Raw genomic sequence first — 15,387 nt, 5'->3', positions numbered from 1 at the left:
ATGTGGTGAAATACATTTATAGATTTGTGCATGTTGAACCATCCCTGCAACTCTAGGATGAAGCCCACTTGGGTGTGATATATTATTTTTGTGATTAAGCACCTGAAATTGGTTTGCTAGGATTTTATTGAGAATTTTTGCATCTATATTCATAAGGGATATTGGTGTCTGTAGTTTTCTTTTTTTGTTGAGTCCTTTCCTGGCTTTGGTATCAGGGAGATGTTGGCTTCATAAAACGTGTTTGGAGGATTCCTTCCTTCTCAATGTTGTGGAATAATTTCTTAAGGATAGGTACCAGTTCTTCTTTGTAGATCTGGTAAAATTTGGGTGTGAAATCATCTGGTCTGGGACTTTTTGTTTTTAAGGAACTAGATTATTATTTTTTTTTAAGGAACTAGATTATTTTTTAAAGAAACTTGTGTATTTTCTTCTTCACTGTCAGGGATGCCTGTGATTCTAATGTTAGGCCTCTTCACATATCCCACATTCCTTGTAGGCTTTGTTCTTTTCTCTTATTTCTCTGCTCTGTTTCTGCAACTGATTTGTTGAATTGCAAGGTATTGTCTTCAAGCTCTCAGTTTCTTTCTTCTGCTTGATCAAACCTATTCTTAAGGATTTCCACTGTGTTTTGTAAATCCCTGGATGAGTTTTTCATTTCCAGAAGTTCTGCTTGATTTTCTTTAATATTTCAATTTCTTTAGTGAAATTTTCATTCATTTCCTGCATTCTTTTTGCGGTTTCTTTGTGTTGGGTTTCCATTTTATCTTCCATTTCATTGAACTTCCTTACAATCTATGTTCAAAATTCTTCATCTGCCATTTCAATATTCTGATTTTGGTTGATGTCTATTGCTAGAGAGCTGGTGTTCCCTCTGGGGATGTCTTTTCTCTTTGCTTTTGCATACTTCTGGAGTTCTTTCACTGGTTTCTTCTCATTTTCAGCAGCTGTTGCTTCTTACCTTTGGATTTTCTTTTGTTTAGACACTGACATGTCCAGTTTAATCTCTGAGTCAGTAGGTGGTGCTTGTGGGTGGGAATGAACCACACCCTGTATAATGAATCAGTAAACACAGTTAAAGGGCATGTAAATTTATCTTCCTGTCAGTCGGTGGTGCTTGCCAGAAGGAACCAACTGCAATGTTGTTTTCTTAGAGTCCTATGACCAGCTCTAGTTTCTCTGGAGAAGCTCTCTAGTGCCCCAGGTGGTGGGTGGAGCCCTGGGACTCCCAGGTATGTCCCATTCTCCACCTCAGCATGGGGGTGGTGGAGGAGTGAGGCTGGGTGTGGTTGAGTTGGGTGAGCCTGCCCTCAAGCTCCATGAATGCTTTTAGTAGGGGTCAAAATTCTGTTCTCCACCTCTGGGCAAAGCTGCCAGGGAGGGGCTGAAGTGGCCTCACTCAATCAGAAAGTCTGCATGTGGAGGCAGGGCTGTCTAAGACCTGCAGTCTGGCATTCTGGAGTAGGCCTTGCTTCTTTCCACCCTCCCTTGTTCTGCAGTTTCTCTTGGGCCTCTGCTGGTAGGCAGGACTTCAAGCCAGTAGAGCTCCCCCACCACTGTGATGTAGACCAAGAGGTTCCCTGCCAAGGATCCTGGCCTGAGCTGGAAGCGCAGCCCTCTCATTGGAGGAGGGGTGCCCCACAAGCATGCCACAGCTAGAACCCACATACACTGCACTCTCCCCCCCTGATCTGCCCCTGCAGGCACCCCACCTCACAAGACTAATGCACAAATATCCCCTATATGCCCCTGGACAATGTGATCAAGACCTGGGTATATGGGATCCAGCCTGCAGGCCTGTCCCCCAGGCCCCATAGATCAATCCCTGGCCATGCCAGGGAGAAGACTGCTGGTCCCAAGTCACCCATGTGGTGCCCAAGCTGGTTCAATGTCTCTCTGCCTCAGGGTTGTCCTGGTCTGGTGGAGTCACTGGGTGAGCAGCACCAGGAAGGGCCAGCTGGTAGGGAGCTCATAGTCCAAGCACCCCTCAGTCCACCGCAGGACCCCAAAAGGAAATGTCCAAGCCTCATTCCCTGTGGATACCTCTGTGTGGTAGCTAAATTCTCTCTTTTAGCAGCCACAGGTTAGGGAAGGGAAGGGGAGAATAAAGGTTTAGGTGGAGGAAGATCTGCACACTGGTCATCTCCAACCCTGTCTCTGGGAGGCAGTCCACCCAGAATGACTAGGCTCTGGAGTCATGCAGATCACCTGGGACCCACTGGACCCCTGTGGCTCCTGCAGTCTGGGCCAGAGTTGGGAAATGTCTGTGTGGGGATGAGCAAGACAGAACCTGAGCGGTGGGTGCCCCCTGGGGAGGACAACAGCTCCTGGTGTGTAGTGAAGCAATATGGCACCTGTTGACTGGCTCAGGTCTGTGGGATGGGAGGAACCCCGGGGGCAGGGAGCCTGGTACCTTCTCCGCAAGAAGCTCTCCAGCAGTGTCTGTGCTGGTATCGGCAGGTCTCTCCAGCAGCTTGGGAGCCCACCAACAGTCCAAGATGCAAGGGAGGGGAATTTTAACTGCTCTACCTACTGTTCTTGCTGGTCTCCAAGCCTCTCAGGGCTTAATCCCTGCCGATGCCTTTCTCCTTCTAGTTCTGTTCCACAACCTCTTCCTGTGGAATCTCCTGTAGGTTCAGGGACCCTTCCTTCTGACCCTCATCTGATCTATGTTTGTCTGTCTGTCTGTTTTTTTTTTTTTCTCTTCTAAAATTTCTCCTTCTTGCAGAAACACTATGGCTGGTGGTGTCTCTGATCTGCCATCTTGCCTCCTTTCTCAGGGGAAATACAAATTATAACCACAGTAAGACAGCACCTCACACCAGTAAAAATATTTGCATTCTTACCTATTATCTTCTAATGGAAAATGAAGATAAGCTATGTCAGATTACCTTTCCAAGTGCAAGAATCTGTGTTTTTCAAGTCCTCTTCTAAATCTCTGTCTAATGTAATTGCTTCATTTGCAATTCAGTGTTTCCATTTTAAGATGCCTAGGTCCAGACTAGTGATTACATAACTCCAGATAATACCAGTATATAATGATCTGAGAGGCCAACTGTTTCCTGTTTTTGAAGCCCGTGGCCTTTTGTTTCCTAAATTTACACATTTTTGCTTTCAGCTGCACAGTTTAACAGGACAATGACCTTGATAACCAGAGTGGGAACAAATTCAGGCCTGGGCTATTTCCCTGCAGTGACTGGCAGCCCTTAGAGAAATTCTCATATCTTCAGCTTTGCTTCTCGTGTAAAGTTTTGAAAATTTTAAAGAGTTATACCTGGATTGAGCTGCTTTGGTGGAAAGAGTACAGCCAGGCTTCCTGTGGATAGTGTTGCCAATTTCACAAATAAAAATACAGTGTAACTAGTGTTATGTTTACATTTCAGATATGCAACAAATAATTTTTTATTAGTATTTTCCATATAATATTTGGGACATACTAACAAAAATTCTTTGCCTGGTCAAAGTTTGGTCTGGCTTCTGAATCTTCTGGTAGTCCCATCTGTGCACTTCCTTGTAAAATCCAGTTTTAGCAAAGAACTCTGCTAAGTCAGTTGAGCAAGAACCCCTCCATCCTTGATACCTGATCATCCTGGATATCTGATCAGGATCCTCATCTTCTACTATCTCCCAGGTGATATCGGATAACACTGGGCTGCCTTCAGCAAGAATCCTATTAGGTCAGTTTAGTCAGAATCCCCCTGTGTCATGATTGCTTCCTCTTGGTAATTTTCCATCCACTGACCCCCACACTGCTCTTTGCCTATAAATTCCCACTTGCCTACACTGTATTCAGAGTTGGCCCAGCCTCTCTCCCGGACTGCAAGACCACTTTGCTGTTGTTCCTGTATCTGTATCAATGGTCCTTAATAAACTCTTTCTTATCACACTTTAACAAGTATCTTTGAATAATTTTAACAAAAAACTACTATAAACATTACTTTTTACCTGAAATTCAAATTTAATTGGTCTACCTGCATTTTATCTGGCAATTCTACCTAAGAATCAAGTCTTACCCACTTTACTCCTAGTTAACAACAATCAGGTGCTTATTTTGCCTCTTTTTTTTTTTTAATTTCAATAACTGGGAAGAGAAGAAAACATTCTCATAGACATCATTCCTCCCTTTGACATCAGTAGGTAGCACTGCGCAGTACCACAGTATCGCTATTGGCACTGCTACTACGAGGCTGGATCATGAGAATAACATCAACTTGCTGTAACTCCTTCAGCTCCCTCTCCTATTTTTGAACTGCAATATGGAAGAGGACCAAATTGCATGATATACAAAACCTAGCACATAGTAGGTACTAAGTACACTTAAAATTTTTTTTTCAGAGAAAACAAACCAATAGAATATATATAGATATATAAGAGAAGATTTATTGTGGCAATTGATTTTGGAGATGGAGAAGTCCCGCGATATGCTTTCTGCAAACTGGAGAAGCAGAAAAGCCAGTGACATAATTCAGTCTGAGTCGTAAGGCCTGAGAAAGTTTGTGTGGGTGACGCTGGTAAGTCTCAGAGTCAGAAGGCCCAAGAACCAGGAGTGTTGATGTCTGAAAGCAGAAGAAATGGATGTTCCAGCTCACAAAGTGACCAAGAGAGAATTCACCCTTTCTCTACCTTTTTGTTCTGTTCCAGCCCTCAGTGGGTTGGATGGTGCCTATTCACATTGGCGAGGGCAGGATGCCTATTCACATTGTGGATAGAACTTCCAGGCCTATATTGAATAAAAGTGATAATGTCCATGTTGAAACAAATACAAGAAGCTGCCTTCAGTGGGTTGAATGACGGAACCAACAAAAGATATCTCCACATCCTAATCCCCTAAAGCTATGAGTGTTACCATATTTGGAAAAAAGGATATTGCAGATGTAATTAAATTAAGAATTTTGAGATGAAAAAAATTATTTTCCCTTCTTGATATGATTAAATATCATTTAATTTTAAACATAAATATGATTTATGTTATATATCAATAAAATGTATTATATATTGTATAAAATAATATTAATATATAATGATCATATATAATTTAGTCTCAAATCCAGGAATTCATTCTGTATTCTGGAAGTATATAATCTGGGAGTATTCTATAAATACTTCTCCCTTTGATTGGAACACACAATATAGTTGTAAAAAACTAACTTTTCTCTCATCAATAGATGAATTTTACTCACAACTATCTCTAACTTCATAGCGGCAGCTGAATAGATTCCATAGGACTGCCATTCACCATCAGCACACAGGACTGGAAATCGGTGAAGAGGTGGAATTTGACCCTTGACTTTCTTGGCAGCATTAGGGTCTGAGATCAAACAGAAGCACCCAGCGACTCAGAAAGCCTCAGATCCTTCTGGATCACTCTTAGGGAAGTCTGTGGCCTTTCTATGTCACATTTGCCCTAAAATATCTATCAAGGACAATGGAGGACATTTTTTGTTGCTTCATATTTTCTAAGCTCTCAAAATCCTTCTTCTCTAATTTATATCCAAAACAGAAAAATAGCTTCTGCCCAAGCATTGTCTACTATTGTTAAGACTTCAAAACAAAACAAAACGAACAGAAAAAATAACTCATAGTTTAACAGGTACAAGAGTTTCCTAATTCTATGTTAGACATTAACATACCAAGGTCATGGTTTAGAAATAACTACCTTGGCAATTTCATTATTATATAACAACCACTTTTTTTTTGTTTTGTATCAACATCTAACCATAAAAAAGGGTTTGCTTAAAAACATTATTTTAGTAAGGTCACCTCTTTTAAAATATGGCCAAGACATTCTAATTTTGCTATAATTTCCAAGGGTACGTTTCAAATAGTACTGTGGTATTACTAGAGTCTGAGGATGAAGCTAGAGCCAACATTGCTTAATGCTGATTTTTACCACTAAATCCTTCCCTCAGTTGGCCAATTACCAGCTACATTGTACTGAAGAGTCCAAATGAGGATGAAGTGATACATTCACCATCGGATCTGTCTTATTCTTGACTTGATCCTCTCTAACTAGCTTGCAAGGTACTTATCATCATTCTGGGTGTCCGTTGAAAGTTTAGTGTTGCAGTTACTATTTTACAATAAACTTGGCTCTCACCTGGAAGCACACAAGGTAAAAACCAAGATGGCGTGTGGTGTGATCTACCCGGCTGCCTTTTCCATCAGCCACTCTATGTGGATTTCCACTCGTCCCTCACCACTTGAGGCCTCAGCCTGAAGCTTCTGGCTCTGGCCACTACTTCAGTGTTAGGATTCGTGGCAGGGAATTTGGCTTATGTTTTACAGCATCTGCTGAATGGATGTAGCCCAGGAACGTGGGGGACTATGATAGTTAATTTTTTCAGTCTATTTGGCTGGGTCCAGGGGCCCAGATAGTTGGCCAAATATTTTTATGGGTGTTTTGGTGAGTGTTCTGTTGCTGAGATTCACATTTAGATTGGTAGACTTTGAGTAAAGCAGTTTGCCTTCCATAATGTGGGTGGGTCCCGTTCTGTCAGTAGAAAGCCTTAATAGAATAAAGACTGTCCTCTGTCAAGAAAGAAGGAATCCTTCCAGCAGACAAGTCTTCCGGCTTGATCTGCAACACTGGCTCTTGCTTGGGTCTGCAGCCTGCTAGCCCACCCCGTAGATTTTCAACTTGCCAGCCTCCACAATCTTATGAGCCAATTCCTTAAAATAAGTCTTTAAATATATACATCCTATTGGTTCTGGCTCTTTGGAGAACTCTGATTAACATGGGGAGCTTACTCTATCTAGGAGAAACTTTGACTAAAGGTGACAGGAAACAGAAGGAACTGCAACGTGCTTTCCCTGTATATTTTCTCTGCCCCCCTTGGCTGGACCATGTGGAAGCTCAATAGTTTGATGGAGGCTCTCTGAAGGCATCCTGAAAGTATAAACAATCTGCTCAGCTCCTTTTAATGAGATAACTTTAAAAACCTAAAGTTCTTTTAAGAACAAAAATACCTTAATTTTTTAATATATAGACTTGGATTTTTGCTACAAAGTTTACAGTTTTTCTCTCAATGTATAATTTAAAGAGTTGATAAAGTCTGAAAACAATTTTTTTAACAATAAAGCCAAACTTTTCCAATGAAAAATGTCTCAAGTTCAATAATATTATTGAACTGTATTATTCAGACCAGAGAATAAATAACCTAAATGTCTAGGTGGTTGACATGGGCATGATGTTGAGAATATTAAGAACTGACTTTTATGAAACATTCTAAAATGTACTGGTTATAAGATTTTGAATTATTCCTAAAACCACTGTGAGACTGTTTCTTCAGCTCTAAAATCAATGTAATATTCATAGCAATCCAACTTCATAAAATCTATTTACATTAAGTAATAAATATAGTACAAGTTTGAAAGTTGTAAAGTTCTATAGAAAAGAGTCCTGGCCTGTAGCTGAGCTGGCTGCATGGCAAAGACTCAGGCCATCTGGAAATTGCTGACCACCTCATCCCAGAAAATGAGTTCCTAGTCAAAAATTACCAAATATGAGGAAGATCAACAATAACATTAAAGAAAGTCTGCAATCTCTACCAACAAAATACTTTGTATCTGAGGCAAGACAACTGATAGAGCAATTTTTCATAAACAAACAAACAAAAGCACAACCTGACCCCATCAAAAAAGTTTCAAAATTATTATCTTTATTATTTTTAAGGAGAAGAAGGAATAGTGTATAATAGAAGTCCCCAACTTTTTTGGAGACAGGGACTGGTTTCATGAAAGACAACTTTTCCATGGACAGCTGGGTGTGCATGGTTTTGGGATGATTCAAGCACATTAGATTTGTTACATTTGTAGCCACTCCCCACTGCTAGCATCACCACTTCAGCTCTACCTCAGATGGTAAGGCATTAGATTCTCATAAGGAGTGCGCAACCTAGATCTCTCACACGCACAGTTTGCAGTAGGGTTTGCACTCCTATGAGAATCTATTGCTATAAATACAGATGAAGCTTTGCTCAGTTACCCGCCACTCACCTCCTACTGTGCAGCTTGGTTCCTAATAGGCCACAGACTGGTATTGGTCTGCTGTCCAGGAGTTGGGGACCTCAGGTACATAAAACAGACAAAAACAGTATAAAATGAAGCTGATTATAATTTTGAAAACAAAAATTATTGTTTAAATATTCTTATTAGACAGGCTAAATGTAAGTGTGGACATAACTGACAAACAAAATAATGGTGGAGCAGGTTAGGCTAAAGATATCACTCAGAATGCAAAATGGAGAGATGAAGAGTTGACAAAAATAAACAAAATTAAGAGCTATTTATGATTGATGGAGAAACTCGAATATTCATGCTATGATCTGAATGTTTCCGTCCTCATGAATTTCCTATGTTAAAACCTAATCCCCAGTGAGATAGTATTAAGACGTGGGGACTTTCAGAGGTGATTAGATCATGAGAGCTGAGCCCCATGACTGGGATTAGTGCCCTTAAAAAGAGGCTACAGGCCAGGCACTATGGCTCATGTCTATGATCCCAGCACTTTGGGACACAGAGGTAGAAGGATTGCTTGAGGCCAGGAATTCAAGACCAGCCTGAGCAAGAGCAAGACCTCACCTGTGAAAAAATTAGAAAAATTAGCCAGGTGTCTTGGTGTGCACCTGTGGTCCCAGCTACTTGGGAGGCTGAGGCAGGAGGATTACTTGAGCCCAGGAGTTTGAGGTTGCAGTGAGCTATAATGATGCCACTGTATTCTAACCCAGTAGACAGAACAACACCCTGTCTCAAAGAAACAAAAAGGCTACAGAGAATTGCCTTGCACCTTCTACCATACGAGGACAAACCTGGTAGGTTCCTTCTATGAGGAATGGGCCTCACCCAACACTGAATCTGCCAGCACCTTGATCTTGGACTTCCCCACCTCTAGGACTGTGAGAAATAAATGTCTGTTGTTTATAAGCCACCCAGTTTATGGTATTTTTGTTATGACAGCCTGAACAAACTAAGACACTTCATCTACTAGGAGTGCTAGAAGGATATAAGGAAGAAATGAGAGGAAAGTAACTACCTGAAGAACTCACAAGATGGATAGAAATACCATCCCTGGACCTGAGCTGTGGGTTTCTTTGACTAGTGCCAAGAACACCATAGCTACAAAGATGGGGAATATATTTGCTATGATCTTCAGGGATCAGAAGAAGAAGAAAGAAGAAAGAAGAAGGAAGAAGGAAGAAGGAAGAAGGAAGAAGAAGAAGAAAGGAGAAAGAAGAAGAAGAAAGAAGAAGAAGAAGAAGAAGAAGAAGGAGAAGGAGAAGGAAGAAGAAGAAGAAGAAGAAGAAGAAGAAGAAGAAGAAGAAGAAGAAGAAGAAGAAGAAGAAGAAGAAGAAGAAGAAGAAGAAGAAGAAGAAGAAGAAAGAAGAAGAAGAAGAAAAGAAAAGAAGAAGAAGGAAGGAAGAAGGAGGAAGAAGAAGAAAAAAAAGTATCTAATGGTTGGCCCAAGTTGCTGCTGTAAAAATGACTTCTATATGCCAATTGGAAAATGGTGAAGTAATAGTTTTGTTCACAGTAGGTATTTTAATGTAGAAATTGAAGAATGCAAAATCATTAGCTTCATCCTGTGAAATGTGACTGGCCAAGAAAAGATATAGTTCCTATGGTTTTAACAGTGTCAAATGTACCAGTGGTTGACTATCATAGGAGAGAAAGGCTGAATGAGAAATAGGCAAAGTTCTTAAACAACCCTTGATGCATTTAAAATGATGCCTTATCAGTATTTGTGAAGAAGAGATATTTCCATTGATTAAAAAAATTAAAATCACATTTAAACTAAAACTGGATTTTCAATACCATGTAAAATTATACTGGCATCTGTGTCACCACTGGGTTCAGGTGATATGGAAGACGAGATGCCCTTAATTGTTCAGCTCATAATTAAAATGTTTTCTCCTCACACAAGCCTTCTCTCTAATGTAGGGAAGTCACTCTTTGCCTGAGCCAGGTATCAGTGTAGTATTTTTCAACTCCCATCCATGCTTTCCTTACTTCCTCTGGATTAATGGGCTAGAACCTTTAACCTTCCTCCCTCGCAGTGAGCTGATGTTAGGCTTGTGAGCAGAGGACACTAGAGAGACATTGTGGGAAGGAGGGGCTTCTCCTCTTGGTTCCGATTCTTCTATTTTGTCTTCTCTTTTTGTTCTTGCTATACTTTGAACAAGGCATAACATTAACATAAAAATTGGTCAACAAACATGTGGTAACAAGCAGAAACAAAACCAAAAACTATTCTGAAGTAGAAATATCATTCAGCCATAAAAAAGGAATAAATTGATACATGGTACAATGTGGCTAACCCCTGAAAATATTATGTTAAGTGAAAGAAGCCAGAAACAAAAGATCACATACTGCATGATTCCATGTGTATGAAATATCCAGAATAAGCAAATTCATAGAGACAGATGCAGATTGGTGACTGACAGGGGCTGGGGGTGGACATGGGGAATGAGGAGTAACTGCTTAATGAGTATGGGGTTTCCTCCTGGGGGGTTGAAAATGTTTTGAAATTAGATAGAGGTGGCGGTTGCACAGCATTGTGAATGTACTAGATGCCACTGAGCTCTTCATTTTAAAATAGTTAAATTTTATGTTATGCCCATTTCACCACAATTACAAAAAAAAAAAACTATCCTGGAGTGATATTTCTACAGTGTGGAAAAATCCACACTGAAGGTGAGTTCTCAAATAGAAAATGAAAAAGCACCATCTGGTAAAGTCAATAGAAGCAGCAAACAGGAGGATTAGAATCATAAAAACCCAAGATGATGTAAATAACATCAAGCATTAAGAAGTAAAAGAAACCATAAGAAAAGAACAAGACTCTATGTAAAAAGAACAGGTGAATCGTTACAATAACTAAATGGAAGTTCTAGAAATCAAAAATAAAATAGTTAAAATTTATAATGAATGTATTGAACAACTGAGTAAATTAAACTGAAGGGATAATCAATGTGCTGGAACTTAAAGCTGAGGATACAAAGAGATTTAAAAATATGTAAGAGATTAAAAAATAAGACTTGGATGATAGATTAAGAAGATTCAAAAAATGTCTCTTAAGAGTTCCAGGAAAAGTAAATGAAATATAAAAAAATAGAGACAGGTAATATTTGAGGAGTCAATGACCAATAATTTTCCAAAATTCTCATTATTGGCTATTGAAAATATAAATTATTACAATTACTTTTAAGAAAAATACATCAATATCTAATAAAGGTGAAGATTGTGCATAAACTATGAGCCTGAAACCCTAGTTGTGGTTTTCTACTAGAGAGAAAGAAACTCTTAGAAGACTAAACAAGTGTGCAGTAATGTATACCATCCAGCATTGTTTATAACAGAGAAAAACAGATATTAACTGAATATTTTACAGGAACAGTCTTTTGAGAGACTGTGTTTATACATTAGAGAATTTGTGTTTAGTCATGAGGACTGCATATTACTCAATAATTTAAACATTGGATTAATTAAATTTTATCAGAGGAAAAAACTTGAGCTTAAAATAAAATATATGGATTAATAAGTAAAGACATAAATACTTTACTAATTTTATTAAGGTCTGCTGAAACAATGTCTTCAGAATAAAGTCAAGTACTATTCAGAAGAATGTTCCATTCAGAGCCTGATTCAAAATCAGTTATGTCGCATGCAATTGCAGTGAGTTTGATTATTTGATTAGTTCAAGGCTACAAATATTAGATTAGAAATGAAAGATGAGAAAATGCCCAGAGAAGAATTACAAGACTGAGGAGCAGTAGATGAGAGATGGGAGAAAAACAAACAATACAAAGCAGATATATTTACACAAAAAGACTTGTCACTTGAGTCCCTTAGCTGAAAGGTGTAGAGTCCTATGTATCTTTGTTTTTCTAGAAGTCTGCATTATATTGCAATATGGTTTTAAAGTCCATGTTCAAAGTGGATCATTGTCACAAATTTCACTTTGTTCCTTATGTCCTGTTAAATGGGTTAGGCCGAGGAGAGTGAAATGAAGAGTGGAGACAGTAAATACATGATTGAAGAAAGAAAGATGAAGGGGAATGTCGTAGTGTCTATACTGACAGTTCGAAGCCAAGGCATGCTGCTGGGTAGGAGAACTGCAGGAGCCATACGTCCTAAAAGTGTTGTGATTTTCACAGATCACCACTTATGGGATTACACCAGAGTTTATTTGTTGAAAATACATTTAAATTCATTTTGACATCCTTCAGATAAACACCATTAGTTGAGAAGGCAGCACACTGTTCTTGGCTGGCCCTGTGATGTTGAACCTACAAATTGAAAATGAAGAAATATATTACGGTTTGGAGTTGGAATCCCTCCTCTGCTTCCAATAGGCTTTTGACTGTGATATTTCCTTCCCTTTTTAAATGTCATCCCTTTTTTAAACATAAACTTTTTCTTTTAAAGCAGTTTTAGAGTTGTAGTACAATTATGGAGACAGTACAGAGACTCCCCATATACTACATAATCTACACCCAATTTCCTCTATTATTAACATCCTTACATTGGTAGGACACACTTATTACAATTAATGACACCCCATTGTATGCATATGTAATGATATGTTACTTTACTGATATGCTGTTATTAACTGAAGTCCATACTTTACTCAGATTTCCTTAGTTTTTACCTAACGTCCTTTTACTTTTCCAGGATCCCATCCAGGGTCCTACATTGCACTTGGTCATCACGTCCCCATAGGCTCCTCTTGGCTGTGACAGTTTGGCATCTCTTTGTTGTAAACATCCAAATCCCTCTTTAGAGAAATCCCTTAGAATGTTATCCTAGAATGTCCCCAGTGTTGTTTGGAACAGAAAGAAAAATTCCACTCTGTTCTTCTCTCTTAACTGATCTCATGTGTTGGCAGCTGCATGTCTCGCCTGTGCCTGTCTCAGGGCCTGTCTCAGGGCCCGTCTTGGTCTTGTTTCTTGATCTATTTGTTGGACTCCATCATGCTGGGGAAAAGAAAGGTTGAAGGAGGGACTTTTATCTTTGAGTTTGCTCTTAAACATCTAAGATTATATCTAAGTTTGAGGTTGACATGATCTTTTCATAAACTTAATCATGTTTCCTTTGAAGGAAGTCATAGTTGCCATCAGCACATAACCACCAAGAGGCCCTGGGTACGCTGACAGCAGCTAGCTATCAGAGAAGGTTGCAGAGAGAAGAGGCTCAGACATCCAAAAAGCATTTTATGGAACACCTGGTATGTGATAAGCATTGGGTTAAGCACTGGCACTACAGCAATGAAAAAGATAACACAATTCTTGATTTCATGACTAATAGGTTATTCATTTTAAGAAGAATGATAAATGCATGAGTAAAGAACTGACAGATTCCACATGCCCTTATTAAAGGTCAGTTTTAAGACATACTCAGAATTGTAAAGAACATGAGGCACTGTTTCCTCAGTTCCAAGTCTTCCCTGCTGATGAAGTCGAAAGTCCACTCCAAACATATCATTTCTTGAATTTAATATGTTTGATTGCTAGAAGTGGCCAAAGAAAGAACTCTAGAGAAAAAAAATACCGAAGAATACTTAAGAAACCACTTGAATAAATATGACATCTTAAAATTTTTGAACTAAAAATGATCAGAATGGAAAGAAAAAAATGAATAGCTAGCGTGACTCAGAACAATTGTTTTTCTTACTTATTTATAAGTATTTCTTGGCCTTAAGCAAAGTAACACAGTATCGGTATAATATTAGCTAGAGGCATTAGTACCTTGGCAGGGATGGGACAGGGTTTTTTCCATGAGATTAAAGATAAAAGCTTTGAGAGAGCTAATTTTTCCTTCATGAGAACAGGGGAAGATTAAAAATCTTGAGGAAATCCACAAATAGGGACAGTGAAATCTCAAAGGCTGAGCTCCAGAGGGCAGAGGAGAGAGAAAGAAACGGTTGTCTGCTCTACTGTAATGAACTAAGAAACGCCAGCCACGTGGAGGGTATTTTGAGAGAATGATGTATCCTATACGCTGTGAACCTACCTTTCAAACTTCTCTACACACCTTCAGTGCTGCTAATACTTTGGAATAAATGGATTTGTTACGGTGACTGGGAATGGTGTTGAGTCCTGCTTTAAGAATGTCATAGGGTGAAAGTAAAAACTACTTGCAGGGACAGCTGAGATCCAAGTTCCAGTCAACATTACAGCACAGGACCAAGGAGATAAAGATGGAAACCCTGTGTGAGGAGTAGGCCGCTTCATGTCTGAGAAAGAAAAGATTCTCTACACTTGGAAGAAAAAAAAGAAAGTAAAATCCTCAGCATTTCTGGTAACATACTTGAGCAATTTTCTGGAAGTCTTTTTGAAAGCAAAATCCTTAAATATCTCTGCTCTTTGACCCTTACCAATGCTTAGGAGATAATATTTTATTACATCCCTATCTAATGAATCTATGGAGTTGAAGCCTGGAGATATATTGGTTTTCCTGGCAAAAGAATATAGTTCTGTGGAAGAAGAAACTTTTGTGTCAGAGGAATATAGGGTAAGGTTATTTGGAAAAGGAAATTATTTGGAAGTTACTTGACTTCCTTCTCTCTGAGACACCACCTCCAAGCTTAATTTCCACAGCTTTTCTTTTGTTATATTCAAACAATAGCTGCTCAAAACCAGGCTATGAGTGATGAGATAGAAACATAGCTCCCACTACTCACAAAGTCCTCCTCCACTTCCTCCACACCCTCAATCCCCTCTCCGATTGTTTGGTGTTAGTGCCCACTCATGTCTAATTCACCTCTGGCTTTACTTCCTCAGGCCAACTCGTGATGACCCTCCAGCTAAGCACATTGAGAGGACCAACCTATCTGCTTTGTCTCTCAGGAGCCAAAATAGTACCAAGCACGCAAATGCTCACTGAGTGATTCAAAATACCCTTCTTACGATGGATTATTATTTGTTTTTGTTAAGTCACAGAGGGAATAAAGCAAAAATATAATTGCAAAGATGATCCTTTTTCTGATTACATTAGTCCCCCCTTTCTCTTTTGTTTTGCTTTCCAAGGGTTCAGGTACTTGCAGGCAACCATAGTTTGAAAATATGAAATGAAAAATTCCAGAAATAATTCATCAGTTTTGAATAACTTTTATTATGGTATATTGTTATAACTGCTATTTTCTTAGTTACTAATATCATTGTTAATCTCCTACTGTGCCTAATTTAAGTTAAACTTTATCAAAGGCCTGAGAGCTGAAGTGAAAATGCACAGACACCAGGAGGGAAGAGTGAGAGGGAAGCTGAGGGAGAGAGTGCAAGGGGCTCAGACGAGGAACTACTGAGTTCCCTCCCCACCCACCCGGAACTCCCGCCTCCACAGAGAGAAAAAAAACGAGAGCATACAAGGCAGTAAACCACTTCCTCCCCACCCACA

The 15,387-nt window shown here is 39.3% G+C and overlaps 1 long non-coding RNA gene across 1 annotated transcript; it reads right to left on the bottom strand.

The window, feature by feature from the left end:
* Positions 1-4,387: 4,387 nt before the first annotated feature.
* On the bottom strand, positions 4,388-13,125 carry LOC123640028. The gene is made up of 3 exons (XR_006735851.1): positions 12,230-13,125; positions 7,993-8,062; positions 4,388-4,553 (listed from the first exon to the last, which is right to left on the bottom strand). It is a non-coding gene; the product is annotated as an uncharacterized LOC123640028 (long non-coding RNA).
* Between the last annotated feature and the right edge of the window lie 2,262 nt (positions 13,126-15,387).

This window comes from Lemur catta, chromosome 6 (assembly GCF_020740605.2).
Source record: "Lemur catta isolate mLemCat1 chromosome 6, mLemCat1.pri, whole genome shotgun sequence".
Lineage (NCBI taxonomy): Eukaryota > Metazoa > Chordata > Mammalia > Primates > Lemuridae > Lemur > Lemur catta.
The sequence above is the reverse complement of the archived record's forward strand: the minus strand, read 5'-3'. Positions and strand labels throughout refer to the sequence as shown.